At 58.6% G+C, this 23,208-nt stretch overlaps 1 long non-coding RNA gene across 2 annotated transcripts; it reads left to right on the forward strand.

Annotated features, from left to right (window-relative positions):
• Positions 1-204: 204 nt before the first annotated feature.
• On the forward strand, positions 205-22,293 carry LOC144731281 (uncharacterized). 2 transcript variants are annotated; one of them, XR_013587934.1, is made up of 3 exons: positions 205-281; positions 18,378-18,477; positions 21,629-22,293. It is a non-coding gene; the product is annotated as an uncharacterized LOC144731281 (long non-coding RNA). The 2 variants fall into 2 exon arrangements; XR_013587933.1 differs by lacking the exon at positions 205-281 and adding an exon at positions 1,653-1,881.
• The last annotated feature ends 915 nt before the right edge of the window (positions 22,294-23,208 follow it).

Here is a 23,208-nt window from a genome sequence, read left to right on the forward strand (position 1 = left end):
CCCCTCCCCCCACTCGCCTCCCCCCCCACCTCCTCCTCTCCGCAACTCCCAGCCGGGACGCAAGCCCTCGCCCTCTTGCCCGCCAAGCCGCCCATCCCCCCCCCCCACGGGCGATCGTGCTCCCCGCTCAGCCTCCCACCCCTTCGCCCTCCCTCCCTCCCGTCGGCCCTCCCTCTGCGTGCTGCTCGCAGACTTGGCCTTGAGCCAAGTTGAGTGCGAGCACAGTACAGTGTGCACGGTGATGCTGGTGGGATCGAGGATGGAGCGCCGGGGCGTGCAGGGTAGGGTTTCGGATTTTCGCCGGCCTGTTTGTGTGCGCGTGCGCGCGTTTGGTCGAATGTGTGCGCGTCTGTGTGTGTGTGTGTGTGGTGCATGTTTGGCGAGTGTGTGTGTGTGCGCGTATGCTTGCTTGTCTTTACGCGTGCGCGTGTTTGCGCGTCTGTGAGCGAGTGTGGAGATATGCGAGTCTTCTAGTTTGGCGACTGCGTGTGCGCACGTGCTCACTCGTCCCTATGCATGTACGTATACGCAGGCGTGTGTATGAGCGAGCGTCCCTGCATGTGTGTGTGTGCATGTGTGTGTGCGTGCATGTGTTGTGTGTGCCCGCTGCGAGCGGGAAGTGGGTGACGTAGGGTTGCGTGCATAGATTTTTTTTTATGTCGGACGGCCTGCACACACGCGCACACACACGTGCGTGTGCCAGCACCCAGTTGATGACACAGAAGCGTAAGGGAGAGGGTGGCAGCTGGCCTTGCCCGGTGCCATCCCGCACGCAGTCACGCAGGCATGCCACCAGCGCCACCAGCGGCCCAGTCGGTGTGTCCCCCCCCCCCCCGCGTAGTCGTCGGGGACGAGGAGGTCGGAATTGGCGCGAGCGCTCCCGTGCCAACCGCTCGTTCGTGAGCAAACATGGCGGATGTTGAGTTGGGGCGAGCGCGACGTAGGCTTGCACGTCTCTGCGGACGTCTTGCCGGGAGAGAGGGTGAGCGAGAGAGCGAGCGGGAGGACGCGTGGGTGAACGTGCGTGTGCGGGTGAGCGGGCGAGAGAACGTGCGTGCGTGCAGTGGGGTGGGGATGGATGGCGGTGGGGCGAATGGGGTGGTACGTCCCGTCCAGGCCGTGCCTGGAAGCCGAACCGAGCCTCCTCTTGCCCGCCGCACGCCATGTGGCATCTCGTCGCTCCCGCATTCACGCGCGCACAGCGCACGCACGTGAGCCGATAATTGTGTAGGCATTCCGCGCGCGGTGTTTTCGCCGGCGAAAATGTGCAGCCACTTATTCATGTCATACTTAACGATGCCTTGCATCGCTACGGGCTAAATCATGCACGCAGTAAGTGGACACCTAAACGAATTTGTATATCGTTAATTCCTGTTGCCCGTGACTCGGTTCTGTTTATTTTTGCGAGCACTTCGCTTGCGGCGAGGGGAGGCGCGGCGGTGCCCTTCGCCTGCGGGGGAGAGACCCCTAATTAAGAGGGGAGGTGACCGTGTACGGTGAAGCCGTGTTTGGCACAGTCCGCGTGATTTGAAATTTTGAATTTCGGCCACACGTTTGTGGACGTTAGTAGCCCCAGTGATGCAATGTTTGCTGCCGAGTAGGGCTCGCGAATTCCGTGGGGGGGTGGGGGGGGGATCCGTGCTCGCGGGAGACTCTGGTTAAAAGTTAGTAGTTTTTCAGCGTTGCCACGCGTGCCGGAGCACGGACGTTATATTTTGGCTTACGTCGCCGTCTGGGCTTCTCTCTCTCCCTCGCTCGTTCGCTCGTTCGCTCGCTCGCTCGCTCCCGCCCGCGCTGCGCTGGGAGGAAACGTTTTGGCAGAGAAAACCTTCGAGGCGCCATGTTCACCCGCGGGTCTCGGGAGCCAGCCGCACTGTAACTGTAAGTGCAAGCGAGACCACGCAATCAGACACACACTCCCTCTTCTGTGCTCTGATTACTTTTTAATTTTTGGGGTATTTTTTTTCCTTCTTTCGCGCTCGCCGGTTATCCGTGCATTTTCTGGGGCCCGAGCGCCGCGTGCCGAGTCTTTAACCTCCGCGTTCTGCCGACTCGGGCCGCAGACTTGCAAGAGAGCCTGTGGCCTAGCAAACAAAACCCTGCGGTGCGATGCTTCGGCAAGAGGCAAAGGTAACGTCCGAATGTTTCCGTCCCCTTCCGACAATTTGACGCGCTCGCCCCCCCCCCCCCCCCGTGTCCTCCCATGGCGCGCACCGGACGGAGCACCTCGCATCGGGGGGGGGGTGCCCGGCTGTCGTGAACTTTTAACGTAAAAAAAAATCCGTCGCTGTGTTCGTGGCACCCCGCGGCGCCCCTCCGCCGCCCAGCCCAGTATGGCGGCGGCCTCCTGTGCTGTTGGCGACACGGAAGAAATTTTGTGGCCGATTTTTCAGCGAGCGAGCGTCGATCCTCGCCGCCCCGGCGACAAAAACCGCCTCCCTCTGTGTGCGACGCGACGGAGCAGCAGGTTAAGGCGGCCCCAGCGCCGTCGGGGTTTGACCCAATTCACGGGGCGCCCCGCGCTCCGCTCGGCTGCCACCCCCGCGTGCTCCCTCGGGCATCGCCATGGGGTGCGGGATCTGCGACCGGACCGGGCAAGGCAACTTTTTTGGAAGTTGTGCCAGCGATCGTGGTGGCGGCGGCGGCGAAGGCGGCGGCGGAGTTTTCGCCATTGTGTGCCAACGAGCGAGATGTAAAATGGCGCCGGTCGTCCCGTTGGCGAGGGCGGCGCCGGGTTTGCGCACGGGACCTCGCGAGCGGGAGCTGTCTCGCTCGCTCGCTCGCTCTGGCCGTGTTGGGATCGCGCCAAGTGGTTGTGTACAAACCGATACGCGCCGTGTGTTTGCACGGCACGGCACACGTACCCCGCTCCGTGCCGTGTGAGAGCGAGACGATGCACTTTAAATTTAATCGCATCGCCACAGTGGCGGCCGCAGGATCTCGCGATGAAAATGAATGTTACCGCCGTCTTCACGAACGCGAGCCGATGCTTCGCGATCGCGGCCTCTTTTCCGTTTCTCACCTCGATGAAGCTCCCCGTTGCCTACAGAGTAACCTTGTTCAAGTATTTCTCCTCCGGGACGGTTTGATGCGGTTGCGTCGCTAGAGGATCAGCCCAGGGCCAGAGACGGTTGTTATCTTGTAAGTGGACACAGACTCGCTGGCTAGTTCACTTGAATATTCGACTTGCAACGTCCATCTTTTCACTGCTCAGACATTGGGTTCAAAATAATCCGCATGCGAGTTTCGTAATGCACTCTATCTCTGTCATTTTGACCATCTCTGTGCATGTACGCATACATAAATGTGTACGCATGCATGTTTGGCTGGCTATGTACCCCTACGTATCTGTATTTGTTTCGATATTTGCATGCATACATGCATGTGTTTGTATGTGTCTGTGTGCATATTTGTACGATTGTATTTCTATGTGGACGTGTGTATGTATGTGATTGTATGAGGGAGCGGTAGTGTAGTGGTTAGCACGCGCTGCACACTCTCACGGCCAACACCAGTGACGACTGGAGCTTCCTTAGGTCGACTCAGTCTCAAATAAGTTCCTGTGTGTGAACATCGCCACTAGGGAGACAAAGGCGGCCGGGCGTGGTGTTGGCCAGCCACCCCCTCGTGTGCCGTTCTGGCCTTCATCGGTGCTCGCTAACAGCACTTGCCCCAACAGTCTGTTAAGGCGACACGGGGGGGGGGGGGGGGATCTTTGTCTTGGTATACACAGTGTCTGTGTATTTATTTGTATGATCGTATTGGCATATAGACAAAAGCTGGAAAGTGCACAGAGAAGCGTGGGGTAGACGCAAGCTTGGAATTAGGACGAGAGACGGGGAGAGGAACGCCGCGTGGGTCAGGGCACACGTGCAGCTTGGGAGACGTCGCGTTGACCGTTGGGAAAAGAGCGCGGGGGTTTGGAGAGGACATGTTCCATACGAGGGGATGATGGGCGACACCAGTGATGGAACGGCAGCCCAGGGAGAGAACACGCACGAGAGCACGGCCGCGGTGGAGACGGAGCGGCGAGGTCGGCACACGTGCGGCGGCGATGTGGAATGGCGTCGCAAAATTGTAGATCGTTGGTCGAAGGGTGTGGAGACGGGCGTGCATTTGTGCATAATTGTGTTTTGCTGGTATTGCGCAAAACTAAAGCTCAACTATTTTTTACCAGGTAAGGCCCACTGAGCTGTATAGCTGTTTTTCAGATGCGACCTGGCCACAAGCGATCACTCCAAGAAGTGGCTTATGTTGAAAATTATATCAGCTAAATACTCTTGAAACACATGTTGATTCTAAATGTGGAGGGAAAAAAACCTCAGGACCCCAGAGAAAAATCCACGCGACCACAGGGAGAACACGCAAACTCCAAATATACAGCAGGCGTCAGGGTCAGGATCGAACCCACGACCTTCTGTATACCAGGCGACGTCGTTAACATCTCGCCACACAAATGCCCGCGCCACGATCACACGCGTATCGTACACACCCGAACGGTCGCTGGATCACGTTCGTTAGCTGTCCCCGCAGCTCGCTTTAGAATCGTCCCGTCTCCTCGGATGTTTTGCCAAAATGTTACGGAGAGATTTTCGTGCGGATTTGCCGACGTTATTCGTCATCCTCCGAAGTTTACGTACGGAGCTTTTGATGTGACGCGATTGGCGACGCGTCCACCCTGAGAGTTGCCGCACCAGACGTGACGTCGCTGCTGTTGAATGGGAATTCGGATCGATTTTTCGATGTCGCGTTAGCAGGCCGTGATGTTTGCGAGCGCCTGTTAGTTCGTTTTTATTTGCTCCGTAAGCATAGAGACCGGGCCACGTCGACCACACGATTGCTCGTCTTCCACAATCGGCACGTGGTCGGCCCTCGCGTAGCGTGGATACCACGGGGCGCACGGTCTGCCTTGAAATAAATCCCCTGGCCGACTGTCGGATGAGATGCCAGGGAGAATGGTTGAGTTTACACGAGGAAGGACCGAGGTGGGCTGATGGCTGGAGTAGAGAAACAGTGAGAGGTCTTCGTTGGCGAGCGAGGTGGTTTGACAACGCCACGTGCGTGACTTGGTGCCAAGCACAAACTCTGCGACGTTGAGATCGTGGAGGGCGGCGGTGGGAGGTTTAGCGGCGGTGGCTGTTCCGATCGGAGAGAACGTGTTTATGAGATGTTCAGACGGAGGAGGACATCATCGCGGGAAAGGATCGGTTGAAGGGACGGGCGATATGCTCGGGCGATGTTTTGGAAGTGAGGGGATGACCTTGGGTTGTTGAAGGTTGTGGGACGAAACACCCCGAGAGCTTTTGGCGCGTGGGTGGGGGGGTGTGTGGGGGGGTGTTGGAAACCGATAGTCTTGGGATCTCCGTCTTGGTGTTCGTCCAATCCTCGCTCGGCTCGTTGACGATTGCCGGATGGCGGCGTCGTTCGTGCCGTTGGGTTTTGTTGCCGCCGCCATCTCCCAGATTTAAATTCGGGGGGGGGGGCCCGTTCGTGTGTTTTTTTTTTTTGCTCGTTGGGCACGTTCCAGACCGTGAACCATTGGGATGCAGTTCCAGGACAGTAAATCGGAGAAATCTTGCCGGCGTTGGAGGGGGGGTGGGGGGGGGGAAGCGTGTTCGGTTTATATCCTCGGCACATCGATAGGGCGATTGCAGGCCGCACGTGAGCATTTCGTGGATTGTCGTCGCGCGAATTAACGGTTAATTTCACTTTACGCAGTTTGTCATTAAAGAAGTGTAATTCATTTACGAATAAACACCCAGGTGTTTGTTTATGGAGAGGGAAAATAGATGAACGCCACTGCAAGGGTAATGCCGTGAAAGCTCTCGATTGTCGGTGGCGGCGGTGGTTCAGCTGTTCGTTTAAAAAGTAGCAGAATATTGAGTGGCTATACGAGTGGTGTTGCACGTAACGATGTACAGGCTACACAACGGTCAGAAGGGATTTCCTGCTTCCCGAGCGAGCGCTCAGACGATGGAGCTCATCATCTCCCGTTTACAGCCGCGAGCCAGTGGTGGAAATTCCACGTTCCTATGGCAGAGGCGGGCCTCTCCTAAAGGGCAGAACCACTGGTTGACGTTCGGCGCGCGCTAATAATTCAACGCGCGCTTTTCTACAATCGGTGAGATGTGGCCGCGACGTAGTCGTCACTTCCTCGCCAAGCATGCAAAGTTAAATATTGAATACTTTTAACGCTGCGTTGCGAGGTCTCTTTTTCTTCTTTTAAACACTGCCGCAGCGGGGTTTAAATATCGTTCAACAAGCAGCGCAATCCGGCGGCGCTCTTAAGTGCACGTTACTACAGCGTGCAAGTAAAAAAAATACCCGATTCTGCTTCTCGCCGTGCAACGTTCTCCGTGCACGTGGGGCGTGCTCGCACGTCGCCCCGTTCGGCGCGATGTCGCCGAGCGTGACTTGGCTAAGCCACGCCGCGTACGACGCGAGCCGTACGCTCGGTGCCGCGTCTGTACGCACCGCGGCGTATCGCTGCAACACACCTCGCCCTGATGCAAGCGCGTGCATGTCGCGATGATGCACTTGCAAGCGCGTTCAATTTCGCCTCGATACCCTCAACGTGCGTGCACACCTACAGTGTTGTTTTTTATTTAATTATGGCATAGACACACACGTTTAAACTTCTGTCAGGTAAGGCCCACGTTGAGCAGAGAAAGTAATCTTTTTAAACGTCGTCCGGCGTCTTCTCTTCGCACGCTTGATGTACGACTTTCACCGGCCATGTTCCCGCGTGAACCTCGCACACTCCCCCCCCCGCCCCCCCCCCCCGCCCCCCCCCCCGCCCCGACGAATTTCCCCTCGGTTCTCTCGGACCTGGTCAATGCGGTTACGTGGCGATCCATTTATAGACGCCCCACTCGTTTCTCACCCCCCCCCCTCATCCCTCTTGGCTTCTCGACGGGGGGAGACGCGTCGCAGCCTCAATGTTTCACGCCGGGGTGTTTGGAAGACCGCCGGGCAAAATACGACCACCTGTCTCTTGCGCGGCCGGTCATCTGTCCCGACGGCACGGGGAGGCTGCCCGTCGTGTGTCGGGGGCCTCCCTGTCCGGTCCGCGCCTCCCGCGGTGGGCAGCGGCTTGGTCACGTTGACGAGCGTCGCGCGGTCACCGCATTCGCCATCGGGACTTTCGCTCGTTGTCATTGCAGTGGGGTATCGGTAAATGGATCGCGCCGTATGTTAAGGGTCTCGCTCCCCTGATTGGCGCGCGCGCACGCGCCAGTGCCAACGCCCGCCATTCGCCACCAAGTAACGGTGACGTCCCCACGGCACCTGTGCCAGGCCGGGTGCGCTTTGAGGCCACGTGAAGTGTTGAAGGCTCGCTGATAGGAGGTCACGGGACAGACCCAGGGGCCACGGGTTGACCGACTGAGATGACTGGCAGATGCACTGTGCTCCGTACTGTGCCAACTTTTGCTGCATTTTATCCGCCCGGCGCTCCGCTCATTGTTCTCCTCCGCCCTCCGTTGTTGGAGGGCGACTGCCTCCAACAGCCCAGTAGTGTCCTTCTCACGCACACACGCGCACATACACACGGGCCGATGTCAGTAGACTCCGCAGTTACCGCAACGCGCGTTGTCTCGCTCGGCTGTCTCTCGCGTGTGTTGAGGAGGCAAAGGCCTCGGTTTCCGTGTGCGTGTCTGTGTGCGCGTGAGCGGTGGTGCAGCGGTTAGCGCACTGCGCGATGAACCCGGCGCACCGACTTCGAGTCCCACTCGCGGCCAAATAACAGTGTCAAATCTTGGGCCTCCGCTTGGTCAGCTCACCCTGAATGCCAACCTGGTGTTGTGTGTCAACATCAGTGGTTCTGGCCACCCACCCCTTCGTGTGTGCCTTGCCGGCCTTCATAGGCGCTCGCTAACAGCACTTGTCCCCAACAGCAGTCTGTTTCGAGGCTTTACGGTGGAACTTGGTCTTTGCCGCGAGCGAATCCATCGCTCGTGTCCCTGTCGGCTGCCTGTCCAGCAGAGGGGAGGGTGACGCGCACTTGCGTTTGGATGCAATGTTTTGCAAATACGAATGGTCGTGTGTGTCAGAAGTGTCCGTGGTGTTGCTGTTCATTCCTCGACGGTACAACGTGTGATCACGATGGGGGTATTTCTATTTACTCGTTTGTTTTCATCGTTTTGCTGTTTGTTGTACCGATCGTAGCAATTATGGTCACGGTACGTCACAATAATTTTGACACAGTGCGTTCGATCCTTTAAACTTGCAGAAACATTGGGTCTCCCCGGTTACCCTTGGTTAAACCAGGTGAGAGCCCATCGAGACTGCGTGTTTCTTGTGCAAGGCTAAACCCGGGAGCGATTGCGGTTTGATCGTTACGGCGATTGAATTGCGTTGGACGCAGATTTTTAACGAAACAAACGCTCGACTTCTTTCTCCCGTTCACCGCGGCGAGCCTTGTCGAGCTCGCGTTTCAGACGGGAGCAGCTCTGGGATTTCCCTCCGGCTTCAGGCGGCGATGCCAAACACAGCGACCGACTAATTGGGCTTTAATTACGATTGCCGAACGGGAGGCATCTGTTGGCGAACGACAAATCACGAGCGTGCATCGTCCTGCACCGTCCGATCTCCTCCCTCCCGAGGCGGCTTCCTCTTGAGAATTGTTGTCGAGCGGACAATTAATTTGTTTTGGCTGAAACTTTGCGGTGGTAAAAATTCGCATTTTGCTTGGCCACGGGGCGGCAACGATTGAATCCGAGCGGATGACGCGGGGGGCGCGTTCGCTCGCGCAGGTACCCTGGCGATCGCCGCGCCTCCCTCTTGCCGCCTCTGTTGGTGGCGACCGAGGAGGAAAGGTCAGTGGGCGCAGCCGATTATACGGGACGCCGAGCCAAAGTCGTCGGCGGCGGCGCTTCTTGTCGATTGATTTTCGCAATGGAAACATTTTAATTTCAAGCGTAGGGTTTCGCGACCAATTTTATTCATGACGGGGAGTTTTTGTTGTTGTTGCTCGGATCGCTTAAAATGTAAATGTTTGATCGTGCCCTGCCGTGTTAGCAGCAATGGTAAAAACAAAAATGGCCGCGCTCCCTCCCTCCCCGCCCCCCCGCTGAGCACGTGTGTAGCTCAGCGCGAGCCTTCGCAGCGAATGTTCTTAGGCTTTGGGCCTTCCGGTTTTGTGTGTTTCTGATGCCACTCCAGCACGGTAAGAATACGCTGTTGTTGAATTGTAGTTTTGCAAGTGTCGTCCCGTTTGTGATGTCGTTATTCGTCGTTGGCGTCGCAAATTCCCGGGAATGTATTCGTCACTGCAATATGTTTGTTGCTGTTCGTGCTGTTCATGCATTGCTGCAATTTTTTATTACGATTGGGGAAATGTATAAGAAAGAATGAGTTCATAATCACATCACATGTTCTCAATGACACGTCACCTTGACTCGCGTTGTTCGGTTTGTTCGTTGCGAGTTTCGTAAAAGTTTGCGAATTGACCGCGATTAAGGTCCGTATTGAATCTTCACAGACCAAGTTTTTGGACAGGAGACCATTATTTAGGCTTCTCGGCAAAAATTGGTGTCCGGTTGAGAGCAGAGGGTGTGTGTTGGGTGGTCAGTGTGGTAAGCAGTCGAGTCGCGTGCGTGGTGGCGTGCGTGACACGGCCGCGCCACTAAAACTAAACGATAAACTTTTATTTTACCAGGTAAGAGCCACTGAGCTCTGAACGTCTTTCTCAGCAGCGACCTGGCAACAAATGATAGCTGAACAAAGTGGCTTTTGTGGAAATCTATAGCAGCCAAATTCTCTTAAACACACGTTGATTCTAAATGCGGAGGGAAAAACTTGAGGACCCGGAGAAAATCCACGTGAGCACAGGGAGAGAGACACGCACACTCCAAATATACAGCAGCAGGCGTCAGGGTCGGGATCGAACCCGCAACCTCCTTTATACCAGGCGAGGTAGTTAACATCTCACCACAACGCAGAACTTACAGGTGACTTTTTTGTTTACGAGACCGCACCGTGAAATGAAATATCTACGGAGGTCGTAAAACGCTTTCTCTCAAAATAGACCGGCGTTGTTAAACGGACAGAACAATCGCAATTCAGTCGAACGGCAGTCAAAACTGAAACTCAACGTTTCCGCGAAATTTATGGTAAAACAATGAATGAAATAAGTGAGTCTTTCTGCTTAGTTCCTCACGGATTGGTTAAGCAACATTTGTATGTTCCTGTTGTTTCTATGGCTGAAGAAGCCTGCTTATTTAGAGTGCATCGGCAAACATTTTTTAAAGTTAATTCTCATCGGGGCCTCGTGGTCTAAAGTGCAGTGTCCAACTCTCGCTCGCCACCTTGTCTCAGGTCTTCCCTGTGCACGTGCTATGAAGGTCGGCCATTGCCTAAAACGTCACCTTTGACACATTTTTCCTCTATTAAGGCAACTGCAGTGATATTGATGATATCAATGTGTTTTTTCTTCTTGTTATTTGCGCCACTGCCAATGCAGCAGTATCGCCAAATCATTTACTTATGAAATGTAAATCCCCTTGCTTCAGTAATGTGGAATGTCCACCGTTGGCTCGTGACCCCAACGGAGGTGAATATCACCCAACGGTTGTTTCTTAACAGGGACGACGCGAGGCTTTCGGCTCGTGCGCTGTTCGCGTTTCCGTTCGATGGAACGTCGCGCAAAGTTGGCGAAGCGACTCTTAACGAAAGTTCTTCTCGCGTGTATATTGCGGTATTCCCAAAAACAACGTGACTGAAATCTCCTTGCTTACGAACGACAGTTCCATATGCGAGTGCTCTCGCAGTGGATAGCAGTTACCGGCGGTGGTGTAATCCGATTACGCTGGAACGGTCGGTCGCGGGCTCGTGTCTCTGACGTTGGCAAATTTGGCGCACTCGCTCGGATTGCTTGAGAGTCGGCCCGGCCGTAAAAGCACAAACGCTTCCGCAATATTTATTCTTCCGCGACCTTGCCATCGCCGGCGCGAATGACCGCGCTGTGGGCGTGCGGCGAATGCGTCAGGTGAGATTTGCATGGGATTGTATGGGGGCGGCGGAGGAGGTGGCGGCGGTGGTGGAGCAGGTGGGGGGGGCAGCGGTGGCGTGGGCTGCTTCGACATGGCGCGCGTTGAACAAAGAGCGGAGCGGCGGTGAATTATAACGCGGCGGCCGCCAACGCAAGTGGAATTCTGAGACGGTGGTGACGCCGACGTACAAAGCTTTGCGACGATCGCCCCGCTCGGCCGGGCAGCGTTCGCCACGGCAAAAAAACAAGACACGTCGCACGCGATCGGACGTTGGGCGGTGCTCGTCTTCTCATTTGGTGGCCCAAGAGCACGCGCTGGAATTTCCATGTTCCTGTGGCCGGTGCCCGAGTGCCCGCGGGCAATGGGCACGCGCTGTGTATATCCGCCGAGTTGTGCCATTGCGTTGTTGTGTGGTTTGACTTGGGATATTGCGAGGTGGGAGGAGTGGTCCAGATGAAAACAAAACACAGGTAAATGGCGAGACGTGCAAATGAGGCATTGGAGACGCCGTTTATCGATTGTCCAGGTCGGAGCGGGGATGAGGCCGTCGTCGCAGCCGTCACGTGCGGTCTGTCTCGAATTGCTTCCCAACGTGAGCGGAGTGCTTTGCTTTGCCGACCCACGGCGGGCGAGGAGCAGCTGATGGTGTAAAGAGCGCGTGCGGGGCCGCATTCATTTCCAATTGGCAAATTCCGCGGGAGTGGCCGGTGCGAACGTTGTTGGGGGGTGCCCATCTCTTGAGGTGGCTCAGAGCCAGTGGTGGAAACTCCACTTTACTCTGGCGGGAGTTCACGTTCTGCAGTTAATAAAGACAAAGATCCCCCAGTATAGCCTGAACAGACTGTTGGGGCAAGTGCTTGTTAGCGAGCACCTTTGAAGGCCGGCACGGCACACGAGGGGGTGGGTGGCCAACACCACGCCCGGCCACCTTTGTCTCCCTAGTGGCGAAGTTGACACATCGCACCAGGTACTCATTTGAGGCTGAGTCGACCTAGGGGAGGCCCAGGACCGGTTCTGATAATCGTCACCGGTGTTGGCCGTGAGCGGGAATCGAACTCGGATCGCCGGGTTTGTAGCACAGCGTGCTAACCGCTGCACCACCGCTCCCCACAGTTAACGCACACACACACATACTGTACATCTGCATTGTATATTTTTTGGTAATCCACTCCACCACGGTTGATTGCGAGTTTAGCCGTGTGCACACGACGTACGGATGAGCATACGGCTCCGATTCACTTAACCCCTTAAGGGGCCATCCGTCACAAAAAAGAACTCCGATCGCCGCTTCTCCGGCCGAACTCCGCGACCGTGTCGGTGTCGGACGTGGCGCCCTATCTCAGGGGCCGTGTGCAAAGGGGCCTTACAGGGCAGGCAAGGCCCTGGTTTCTGTCCCACGTCGTCGGGGCGTCGAGAGCGGCGGCGACCGCGTCGCGTGCAATTAAGCCCGACGCTCTTGGCGGAGCTCAACTCGGATTCGCCAGATGCGGCAGGCGTAGGCCACGGCAGACTTATTTATTTATTAAATCAGAATCCTCGGCCGTGACGAGGAGCACGATGGGGCAGAGCCATGAGCGGCAGCGGCGTTAGCGAACGAGGAGGCCCTTAATAATTGGGGCGGGTCTTGGCTCGTGTAAAGTTTGGAAGCCGTCACGTTTAAAATTTAAACAATACGAGCGCGGAGAGGCCGGCGGTGGTACGGACAAACGCGCTTGGGTTCCGTCCATGTTCGGGCGAGCGATCGGTGTCGTCGACTCGCGGACATCCTCAAAGCCACGGCTCGTTGCAAAACGGCGCTCGGCAAAAGCCGGCGGCGAGCGCGTGCGATGGCGGCGGTCCTAAAGCCGCGCGCAGGAAGCCACGCGGCCACTCGGTGCCCGCGTTCTGCGTTTACGCTTCCCGCGCACACCTGGTTCACGAGGGTGCAGCAGCAAAATGGCGGGCGACATCATAGGCGTACGTGCATCTGCGGGGTTTTTTTTTCCCGCGCTCGCCCCCCCTCGTCCCCGCCCCCCCCCACCCCCCCAACTCCCACTCCCCCCCCCCCACGCGCCTGCGCGACATCTCTCCCTTCCTCACCCCCCCCTCCCCCCCCCTCGCACACCCCCGCCCCCCCCCCGCCCTCCACCGCCGTCCCCGCGGAACGTGCTAGCGCGCGCGGGGAAAGCGTCGTCGCGAGCCCGGTGGCGCCCGCGTTTGCTGCGAGCTGGCGCGCCGCGCTCGGGCCTTGGCGAGGCAGTCCGACGCGGAGGACCGAGGTCTCCGGGAGGAAGACGGCGTCCCTTTGGCCCCGGCGATCGTCCCCGCGGTTGCATCTAAAAGCGGTGGCCGCTCGGGCCTCGGGGAAGTTGCGCTCTCCCCCTTCGCAGGAGCGGCGTTCGTGTTAAGTCGCGGCCCGGTCGCGCGTCGGTATATAGCCCCGCTTGCGGTGTGGCGGAGATGCTCGCCCGAGCTAGCGGAAGGACCGCCAGGGGCGGCTGAGGGCAGCACTTGAATCTCGGCCAAGTGTCTTTCGGGGCCCCGTCAATTGCCAATTTATTGCCAGCACTGGCAAGGGCGAGCGGCGTGCCAATAGGCAAAAAAATAAAAGTAAAGTAGGCGTAGAAAAACTCACCGCGTCAAACATTAGTGACGTCTTCGAGGGGTTATTTTAAATCTCGCGTTTAGTCGTGGGTGCCCGACTGTAACTCGAGAAGCGGCAAACGCCGCGTTCTAGCGACGGCTCCGTCGTCGTACGAGCGAGTCTTGCCGACGGGGAGAGCAGGGCGGGGGCACAGCAGCCCACGCCTGGGTCGCTTTTTTCGTTCCGACCGCAGCGGCGTCGGGAAGCCGTCCACGGCGTGCCTCCCCGCCCGCCCTCCTGCCCTCCCGCCCACAGAACCACACAATCGCTCGCAGTCGTGGTCCCGAGCGAAGCTGGCACCGAGATCGAGAATCTGCGAGGTGGGGGGGGGGGTTGGGGGGCGGGAGAAGGGAGGCCGTGGGGGGGTGGTGGAGGGGCGGGTGCGTTCGGTTCGGTGCCGTCGCTCGCGAGAGAGGGTCCGGGGGGGCCGAGCGCCGGTGTCGATGGCGGCGACTGCGGCGGCGGCCTTCTTGTCTCGCGGTCCGCGCTCGGCTTTGCGCCGCACGCTGCTGGCAAGAGGCGGCGGAGCGGTCGCGGGGGCGCGCCATCCAACGAGAAAGCGAGAGAGCCTCGCGACGAGGGCCCGGACGGGAGCGCTGGCTCGCGTGCGTGCCTACGTGCGTGCCTACGTACGTGCCTACGTACGTGCCTACGTACGTGCCTACGTACGTGCCTACGTACGTACGTGCGCACTTGGGTACGTCCGCATCGAGCGCGCGCACGCGCACACGCGCGCCATGCGGAGGGACGGCTGACTGGGCATGCTCAGAACCTGTCGTCATCGCGCACGTTTCCCGCTCTTGCAGGAACCCCGTCCTTTCGCCTCGACGTCTTGGCCAGGCGAGGCCACGGTTTCTACGTCTCGTGCGGGATCGAGGGGGGGGGGGCGATATAAAAATAAATCTCGGCGTTCTCTACTTAAGGTGATTTAAAATAATAGAAAGATATATAGGAGAGCACAAACCCACCTCCCCCCGCCAACCCCCCCCGTCACAAAATAAAAATAACCGGACTCCTCCACCCGCAGCCTCTTCGCAGCCAAAGCGATCGGTCAGTAGCCGCTCTGTCGGGTTCTTGCGCTCGGGGGATTGCTTCTCTCCGCCGGTCGTTGGTGTTTCGTCGCTCGCTCTGCGACGCGCGTCGACCAGTCCCGCGGTGAATGCCGGGGAGAGAGACGGAGCGGGCGGGCGGGCGATCGGGCGGACGAGCGAGTGCTGGCGAGCGGGCAGGCGGGCGAGAAAGACGGCATGAAAAATGAACGAGGAAAAAGATCCCGGGCTGCGCTTTGCTCACGCCCTTTGTATCGTCTCAGATTGTTGACTTTCGGCCAATTTTCCCCTTGCCGCGCCTGCTGACATAGCTCTTTTTTATTAAATAAAAATCATGCCCCCACCCCCTCCCCACACCACTCCCCCCCCCTCTTCCCCCCTCCCGCGCGCCCCCTTCGTGTCCACCGTCCGAGGCTGTGCGGGCCGCCGCTCCTCCTCTTAGTGGAGGCAGTGGCGGCCGACACCGTCCCGGCTTAAAACAGAAAACTGCTGTGCCCCAATTGTGCGGCGTGTGGGAGAGAAAGTATCCCGCGATGGTCCCGGCTCCGGGGAAGGGCAGGGCAAAGCCGAGTGGTGGAGGCGAGCAAAATGCGCGTTTCTTTTCATCCCTTGGAGCGACTCTGGGCACAGTGCCAAGTTCGCGCATATACAAAGGAAAGTGGGAGAATGAGGGGGGAGAGAGGGAGGGAGGGAGGGAGAGAGCAAGAGGGGGGTAGAGAGAGAGAGGGGGTGCAGCGGGTCCGTGTGAAAGGGAATCGTGGAATTTTTTTTTACGTGCGTATAAAAAAAAAGCGAGATAACAATTTCACGTGTAACAAAAAAAAACTCTATTCGGATAAAAATGCGAAATCGCGGCGACGCACACGATCGCGACGCTAGCGTGCGGGCGCGCGGTCGAGAAGGAATAGGCGGCGATGGCGGTAGCACGTGTGCGCGAATGAGCAAGCGGGCGGCTGAGCCGCCGCCGCCGGAGCCTGCCCTGGCGCGCGCTGTCACTGTACGCGCGTCGGAATGCCGCGGCCGGGGCGGGGGCTGAGGGGGGACGGCCGTGCGCCGTGCGGCGGCGGCGGCGGCGACGGCACTTTCTCGTTGGCGCTCCGTCTCTCCTTTCCCTCTTCGGTCACCCGCTCGCCCGGCCTGTGCCCGCTCCCGGGCCGCGGCAGGGAGGTGCTACCCCCCCCCCCATCCCCCCGGGCCCCCCCCCCCCCTCTGCCTTCGGGCCCTGTCGACTCCCGCAGGCCTCTCGTTTAGCCCACTGAATTATTCACGTGCCGGCAGGCGTGCCGGCAGGCGTGCCGGCAGGCGTGCCCCGGCAGGCGTGCGCAGGCAGGCAAGGCAGGTTGGCAAGGCAGGTTGGCCAGTGGGTGGTGCCGGCCTGCGCGCTGCCTAGCCGGCTAGCTAGGCGAGGCTAGCCGGCTACCCGGAGGGCCGGGTTCGCTAGCGGGGGGCTGGCTTGGCGAGCCGGCCGGCTGGACGGCGCACGCGTCGCTCGCGCCGGCGGGGTGGCCGACGTGCCGATCGACTCGGTCGGCACGCCGAGGCCTTTCCTCGCCGGAGCGCGGCTCGTCTGCTCGTAGCTGTGCCGGCACTGCGTGCCCAGCGCGGGCTATTAGCATGCAGTGGACATAGCCGCGCGTCGCCAGACGGCCTTCTGTCTCCGCACGCACGCAGCACAAAGACTCGTCTTCCTCGTCTGCCCCGTGTCCTCGTCAGAGCCAACTTCTCGTTTTTTTTACTTCTCTCTCTCCCCGTCCGCCGGCCGTCTTGATGATCGTCTTTGTTTCGCGCCGCCACTCACGTTCGCGTGCCGCCGCCGCCGCCCTCGTCGCCGATTTACTTCGACGCGTCCTCGCGAAACGCGAAGTCCCTTTTGTCCCCTCGCTCCTCGTGTTTTGTTCCCTCGGTTTTCGTTGCCGCGGTCGAAAACAACCGTGCGATCGATCGAAATGGTTAAAGGGTTAATGAAAACACCTCGGGGATGTGGGGGGGGCGGCGGGGGGCCGCATTCCGTCACTGACGAAGATCGTTTGGCTCCAAGCAGCCCGACCTGTAAATCTTGCGACGGGCGAGGAGAAAAATTTCGCAGGCGCCCCCCGCGATCAGTTGGATGGAAGTTTTGTTCGACGCGGCACGGAACGGCGAGGGTAATAAATATCCCACGGGCTGGAACACCCCCCCCCCCACTCCGGATTGTTTAATCGCGCCCCCCCCATTGTCGGGCTCGCTTCGTTGGCCACTTTCACGAAGCGTCCCGTAACTTACGGCGGACGCGGGGGGCGAGCGCTGTGCCGATTCCACGGCGCTCGGTCGGGGGGGGGGGGGCGCTTGCACGGTCGTTGTGCCCCGGGCCTCCCGCCGGCCAGCCCCCTAGCCCGCCCGCCCGCTCCTAAGTGCGGTAGCTCACCTAAGGCTGCTACTCAACTGTAGCTGGTGTGCCGCTCGATCCGAGGTTTCGTGCGAGGGGTGCCGGGGATGGTTTGCGTGGCGGGCGCGTGCGCGCCGGCCGAGAATTCCCTTGCGGCGAGGCGAATGTGCGCAGGGCTGCTCGAGACACAAAATGTGATTTTTTTTACGTTGTCTATTTTTTTTTCTCGGCAGGGCGTGTGCGGGGGGGGGGATTGTTGAGCCGTAGGGCGGGCGGGGAAAGGGTGGCTTTTCACTGCCGCCATCTTTAAAGATGGAGCAAAGTAGCGACGCATGTTTCTGGCGCGATTTACGCGGCGCGGCCACCGCTCGCTCGCTCGCTCGCCGGCTTCGTTGGCAAATTAACGCCGCCGCTGATTTAACGCTCGGGCCACAACACGGGTGTAGCCCGCGGGATGCGCGGTTGTTGGCCGCCGCCTCTCCGAGCTTTTTGAGATTCCCGCTTGACCTGCGCCCGTCCTACTTTCGGCTGATCCACCGAAACCACGCGGAGGTTTTCGGCAGCGCAGAGGAGAGACGCGGCCTGCGGCCCGTGTGCCCCGCCGCCTTAACTCTTTGATTCGTAATTTGCTGCGTCCGCTCGCCGTTGTCGCGGCACGGAACATCCCTCCGAAGATGTAGTGTTGATCTGCTCGGGACGTGACGGTGACGCTCTTTGAGTTGGGTTCGGGCCTTGGAGACGGTTGTTGTTGGTGCCTTGGGTAGCCTCTGAAATCTCACTAGCGGTGCAGGAGGGGGTGGGTGAGAGGGGTTGCGAATGGTGTTTCGCTCGTAAGGGCGCGGAGGTGGCTGTGCTGCTACGTCACCCGCAGTGTGGCTGCAATTCGTGCCTTTGGCAGCAACCGGGTTCGACCCTCCGCCGCCGATCATTTCGACGGAGCGTTTTCATTGAGGGGGGGGGGAGGGGGGGGTTCTAGTTCTGGGGGATTTCGTCCGGGAATCTCGCGCCGACCGTCGTCGCCTGAGATCGCGGCGTCGTCGTCGCCACGTCCCCCACGCCCCGAGTTGGCGCTTGCCCCGGACTCGCGCGGGACCGGCGCCCGTTGGCTCAGCCGCGTTTTCCGGGGACCCTCCTGCGTCCTCGGGGTTCGGTGTTCGGGAGCCCCCCCCCCACCCCTGCGCCGGTGGTTTCGACGCCGCACCGATGCCCTCCGTCGGCGCCCGCGGGCCGACAGGAGGCCGGGAGGCACCGCGGCGGAGGAGGAGGGTGACGTCTGGGGGTGACATCTGGGGGTCACGTCTGGGGGTGACGTCTGGGGGTGACGTCTGGGTTGCGCTGTCGTTCCTCAGGACGGAGGTGCCACGGGAGGACGGGGACGGAGCGCCGGACGACCGCCGGGGAGGGCGGGGGGGGAGGGGGCCGCGCTCGCCCCCCGCCGGACTCGCCGAGGTGAGGAGGAGCCGGGAGAGTCGTCCCGCAAGGGGGCGGCGGGCGCCGCGACTCGCCCTGCCGAGGCGGGAACGGTCGCGGCGGCACGTTCACGGGAACGTTGATATAGATATTGTTTCATTTTTACAACCGCACAAAAAAGCTCAACTTTTCGTTGAGAGCAGACACCTTTAGCACACCGTGACCCCGAATGTGTTGGCACCACCGACAGTTACTGGCACATTTTAAAACCCCCCTCCATCATGATGACAACATTTCGACACAAACGAATCTGCCGGTGGAGATGCGCAATCTCGCACGGTGCCGATTCCACCTCAACTCCCCCACCTCCTCCTCGCACGCTGGGCGGCGCGGCCGCCGCTGCCCGTCGGTCACCAGTTTTTTTTGTTTTGCCGGAGCGGTTCGTAAACCGCACTCTCGCTCGCCGCAACCACGCGCGGCGGCGAGACAGCGCCGAGGTGCCCGGCAGTTCGTGCCGCCGTTCGCGTCGCGCAAAACCAAAAAAGAAAACCGCGCGTGACGCTTACGCGCCGCACCCGAGCGACGAGACCGCTAATTTCACTCCCGTGAGTAGATAAATCCTTAACTAGAGGATCGGCCTTTCGTGGACTTGCGGTGAACGTCGATGCGTCACTGCCCGCGTGTGGCGCGCGGATGGGCAGGTGATTTACGGCGATTTTTACGGGGCGGCTGCTGTTTGGCCGTTGGCTAGGTGCGGTCGTGAGATTATTTTTATCCCAAGGGTAGTGAAAGTCAGTCGTACGCCTCCTTCGCTGTCGAGGAAGGGGGGCGAGCTGGTGGGCTGGCGACGGAGGGGGAGTGGGGGGGGTTTGTCGTGATGTGAAGCCGCTTTAATTTTTTACTTTGTCACGTAAGGAGTGGGTGTGAGATTTTGATTACGAGAAATTTGCAAGACGCCCACTTTTGGCTGTCGCCATCAATCACAAGGCGAGCTGTTGCCGGGCCCCGCCGAGTTTGAATCCGCTGCACCGTCGCGTCGCGGTGGCGAGATGTTAACTACCTCGTCTGGTATACAGGAGGTCGTGGGTTAAATTCCGACACTGACGCCTGCTGTGTATTTCGAGTTTGCGTGTCTCTCGCCCCGTGGTCGCGTGGATTTTTCTCCGGGTGACGCATTTAGAGTGTTTGGCTGCGATAAATGTCCACATGATGCGCCACTTAGTTGAGCTATCATTTGTGACCATGCCACTTCTGAAAAAAGAGTTACATGTAGCTCAGTGGGCCTTACCTTAGTAATAGTTTTACATGAGGGCTCATCGTTTCTCAACTCAGCCGGGAGGCGCATTTCATCGGTGGTGATTGAGTTGGGATATTGGTGGGGGGGGCGGAGAGGAGTGGGGGGGGGGCGAGGGCGGTGGGTTTGAGGACGACGTTGGCTTGCGCAGCACAGCGACTTCCGCACGATGCGCAACTCGACTGCCGGCCACTTGTACGTGGACGGCTCCGGTTTGCGGGGATGTTCACGTGCGGGCGGTTCGGTCGCTCGCAACTCGGTTGCGTGACTCTACCGGCTCGGCGGCTGTCGTTTTCCCCTGCCGCGACCGATTGAAATGGAATGGGGGATTCGCAGGCCACGAGCAAAGCCTTCACAGACACTTGTGCACGTACTCGCGTCCTGCAATCTGTGTGTACACGTCACTAAGTGTGGGCGTGCGTGTCTAAAAAAAAAGGACACGGGGAGACAAATACGGCCGGGCGTGGCGCTGGCTCTCACACCGCCTTAGGTGGTCTTCCGATCTTACGAGGTGCTCGCCAAAGCAGCGCCTTCTGCAGCAGTCACAAGGCTGCTGGATCGTTGTCTTCGTGTGGGGTGAGTGTGCTAGTGACCTGCTGATCGCTGCTCACACCGAGAAGGAGTTGGGATACTCTGCTGCTAGAACCTGGAGCGTTGCCACGAAGAGCCCCGTGCCTACTTTCTGCACCTGCCTGGGTTCTCTGTGCCGTCGAACGCTCCACCCGCTCGGCTCTCCATGGGTATCGCAGTGGTTGTGCAGAGGGTGGAGGAGTTTCCTGTACCCGGGCGAGTGTGCGCGTGGTCGGCTCAGGGTTTGGCTGCGGAGCAGAGGTCGCAACCGGGTACCCGATACCCGTACCCTACCCAATACCCGGCTACCCGTACCCGGCCGGGTACCCGTACCCAGCCGGGTACGGGTACGGGTAGCCGTTTGCGACCCTGGTGCGGCCGGGTACGGGTACGGGTAGGCCGTGAGTCACTGGTGAGTAACCGTTTGTCACTCATTTGCGACCCTGGTGCGGCCCGGTACGGGTGAGGAATCAAAACCCGTTTGCGACCTCTGCTGCGGAGGCCTCGCTTCTAATCGGTCGATATCTTGTCATTGACTTGTGCAATGCTGCCTCGCCTGTCGTTCCACACGACGCTCTCGGTTTTCTCCGCCACAATCTTGCCCTCTCTGCTCTATGCTTGCGAAATGTGGATCCCCTTTACAGGAACGCCTGTGTCGGCTTGAAGCATTCGAGCTGGCCTGCCTACGATTAACCAGGCTGGAATGTGTGAAGAGCTCACAGATCCTTGAAACGTCTGGACATGGTCCCTTCAGTGAGCTTTGCTCCAGTAGTGGCGGTTATGTCGGTTGGGTCATGTGGCCCACATGCCCAGCCACCGCATGCCCAAGCAGCTTTCTTGTTTGGCCGAATGGAAGGGGCTAAATGGGCTCCGCATGGGCTAGAGAAGAGATGGACGGATCTGTAGTTGATTGGACTTGGCAATGACCGGTACCAGTGGTGTCAAGATTGGCCTCTGTGGAAGAGACTCATGAAGAATGCTAATGGGAAGTTGGAGACAATTCCCCTGCAGCAACAATGGGAGGTGGAGGAGCGATGCTCACAACAACGAGCAGATTGCCGGGTCACTAAAACACGAGAGGTGGCACAGTGGAGAGCACAGATAGTGCACATGTTGGTCATCTCGGTCAGTGAACCCATACTACAATACCTGTCTGTGTGCCGCAAATTCTTGCCAGCCAGCCATCGACACTTCACATTGCCTCACACTGCACCTAGCCCGGCACAAGTGCTGTGGTGATGTCACCTCCACTTATTGTGTTGACGGTGGTTGCTGTTGTTGTGTGGTCATGTGCCTAAGCGTGTCTGCTTGTACCCATGTGCACAGGTGTTCCGGAGGTGCATCTTGCCTGTACTGGCTGTTACCCCAACCGTGACCTTGAACTTGACCCTGACCATAAACGTGATTCACCAGTGGCTGCCTTCCCCTTCCTTCTACCAGTACGTGTCTTTTATTCAGCATGATCCACACATTCGATGCTCAGTCACAGGGCATGCACACGTTGAACCTCTTTTGCACCATACGCAGCCAATCGTGCTAATCGGAGGTGCGTTAATTCATTCGGTGGTCCATTTATTAATGAACTAATTAATCGTCTAAGCCACTCATCCGTTCTTAAATTAACTTAATCATCCTGCTATAAATTCATTAATGCACTCATTCACTCATTTATTCACTCGCTCGCTCGCTCATCCATTCATTCATTCAGCCACTCGCTCAATTCCGTATGCCCACGTGTTGTTTGTGAGTGTTGCATCTTGCGCTATAGGCACGTCACGACTCATTGAATTCGTCTGTGAAAATCGACGATCCCTACGCTCGCGATACATGCGTCAAACCGCGCGCGTGCGGGAGCTGTTGGCTTTGCGGTTCGTGGGAATGGTCACGCGCGGACGGACTGCGATGTTTGCGGTTCGGATAATGTTGCCGACGAAACTGTACAAAAGGGACAGAAACGCGATAAATGATGGAGTCGAGACAGCAACAATTGACAGATTCTTGAACTGAATTGTGATCTGGAATCGTGACCTTCAGTTGTGGTGAGTGAGTTTGCTGGTGAGTGACTTGGAGTGTGGTGGTGGTGGTGGTGTTGGCGAGTGAACACGGTGGGGGTGAGATGAAACGGTTGGGTAGACCGAGTCCTCAACGTGCAGGTGGAGGAATAAATGAGTGAATTTCACAGGAACGGTAACCATGGTGGTGGTGGTGGTGGTAGCGGTAGAAGAGTGACACGGAGGCGACTGACCGCCGGTGAGAGCGTGACCGGGGTCAAATCGGCAAGCGCTGGGTCGCCAGTCGACCGGACTGCTTGCGGCATCTGGAAGGTCACGGACGGGACTTGTACGGGCGACATTTGCGAATGAACTCGCGCGATGCTGCAACAGGTGAACAATCTTCCGTGAAGTCACAATCGAGTTAATTATTATTCAGGCCGCGGCGTCGCGGGATCTTTAACTACGGCGCGTAACATTTTTACGGTTAACACGCCGCGCGGTAATAACCAGGGCGGCCGCTGGATGCGAACCGTGGAACCTCTGCAACGTGCCACCGCCGGGCCGCGTCGCCATCCCGCTGCCCGGGCGAGACACGGAGTGACCTCCAGGGAGGGTGGCTGCTCTTGAAGTCTCCCGTTCCACGCGCCGTGGGGGTTGTTACGCGAACTCCCGTCATCCTCGCAGCAGCTGCGGCTTTTTTTGGCTGGCCCATCGAACAAAGGCGGTCACCGCATCGCGTGGCGCTTTCAGGTGCGCTTGTGCGGCAGTTGAGAAATATTTTCTTTCGATGTTAGGAAGCCACTGGAGCTATGCAATCTAGATTGAAAACTTACATTTTTTAGGACAGTTTTTTTTGTGTTTAGTTTGTTGTCCTTCCCCCCCGCACGATGAGTGTGGTTGGCTACATACGGT

This window comes from Lampetra planeri, chromosome 38 (genome assembly GCF_965212315.1).
Source record: "Lampetra planeri chromosome 38, kcLamPlan1.2.h2, whole genome shotgun sequence".
NCBI lineage: Eukaryota > Metazoa > Chordata > Hyperoartia > Petromyzontiformes > Petromyzontidae > Lampetra > Lampetra planeri.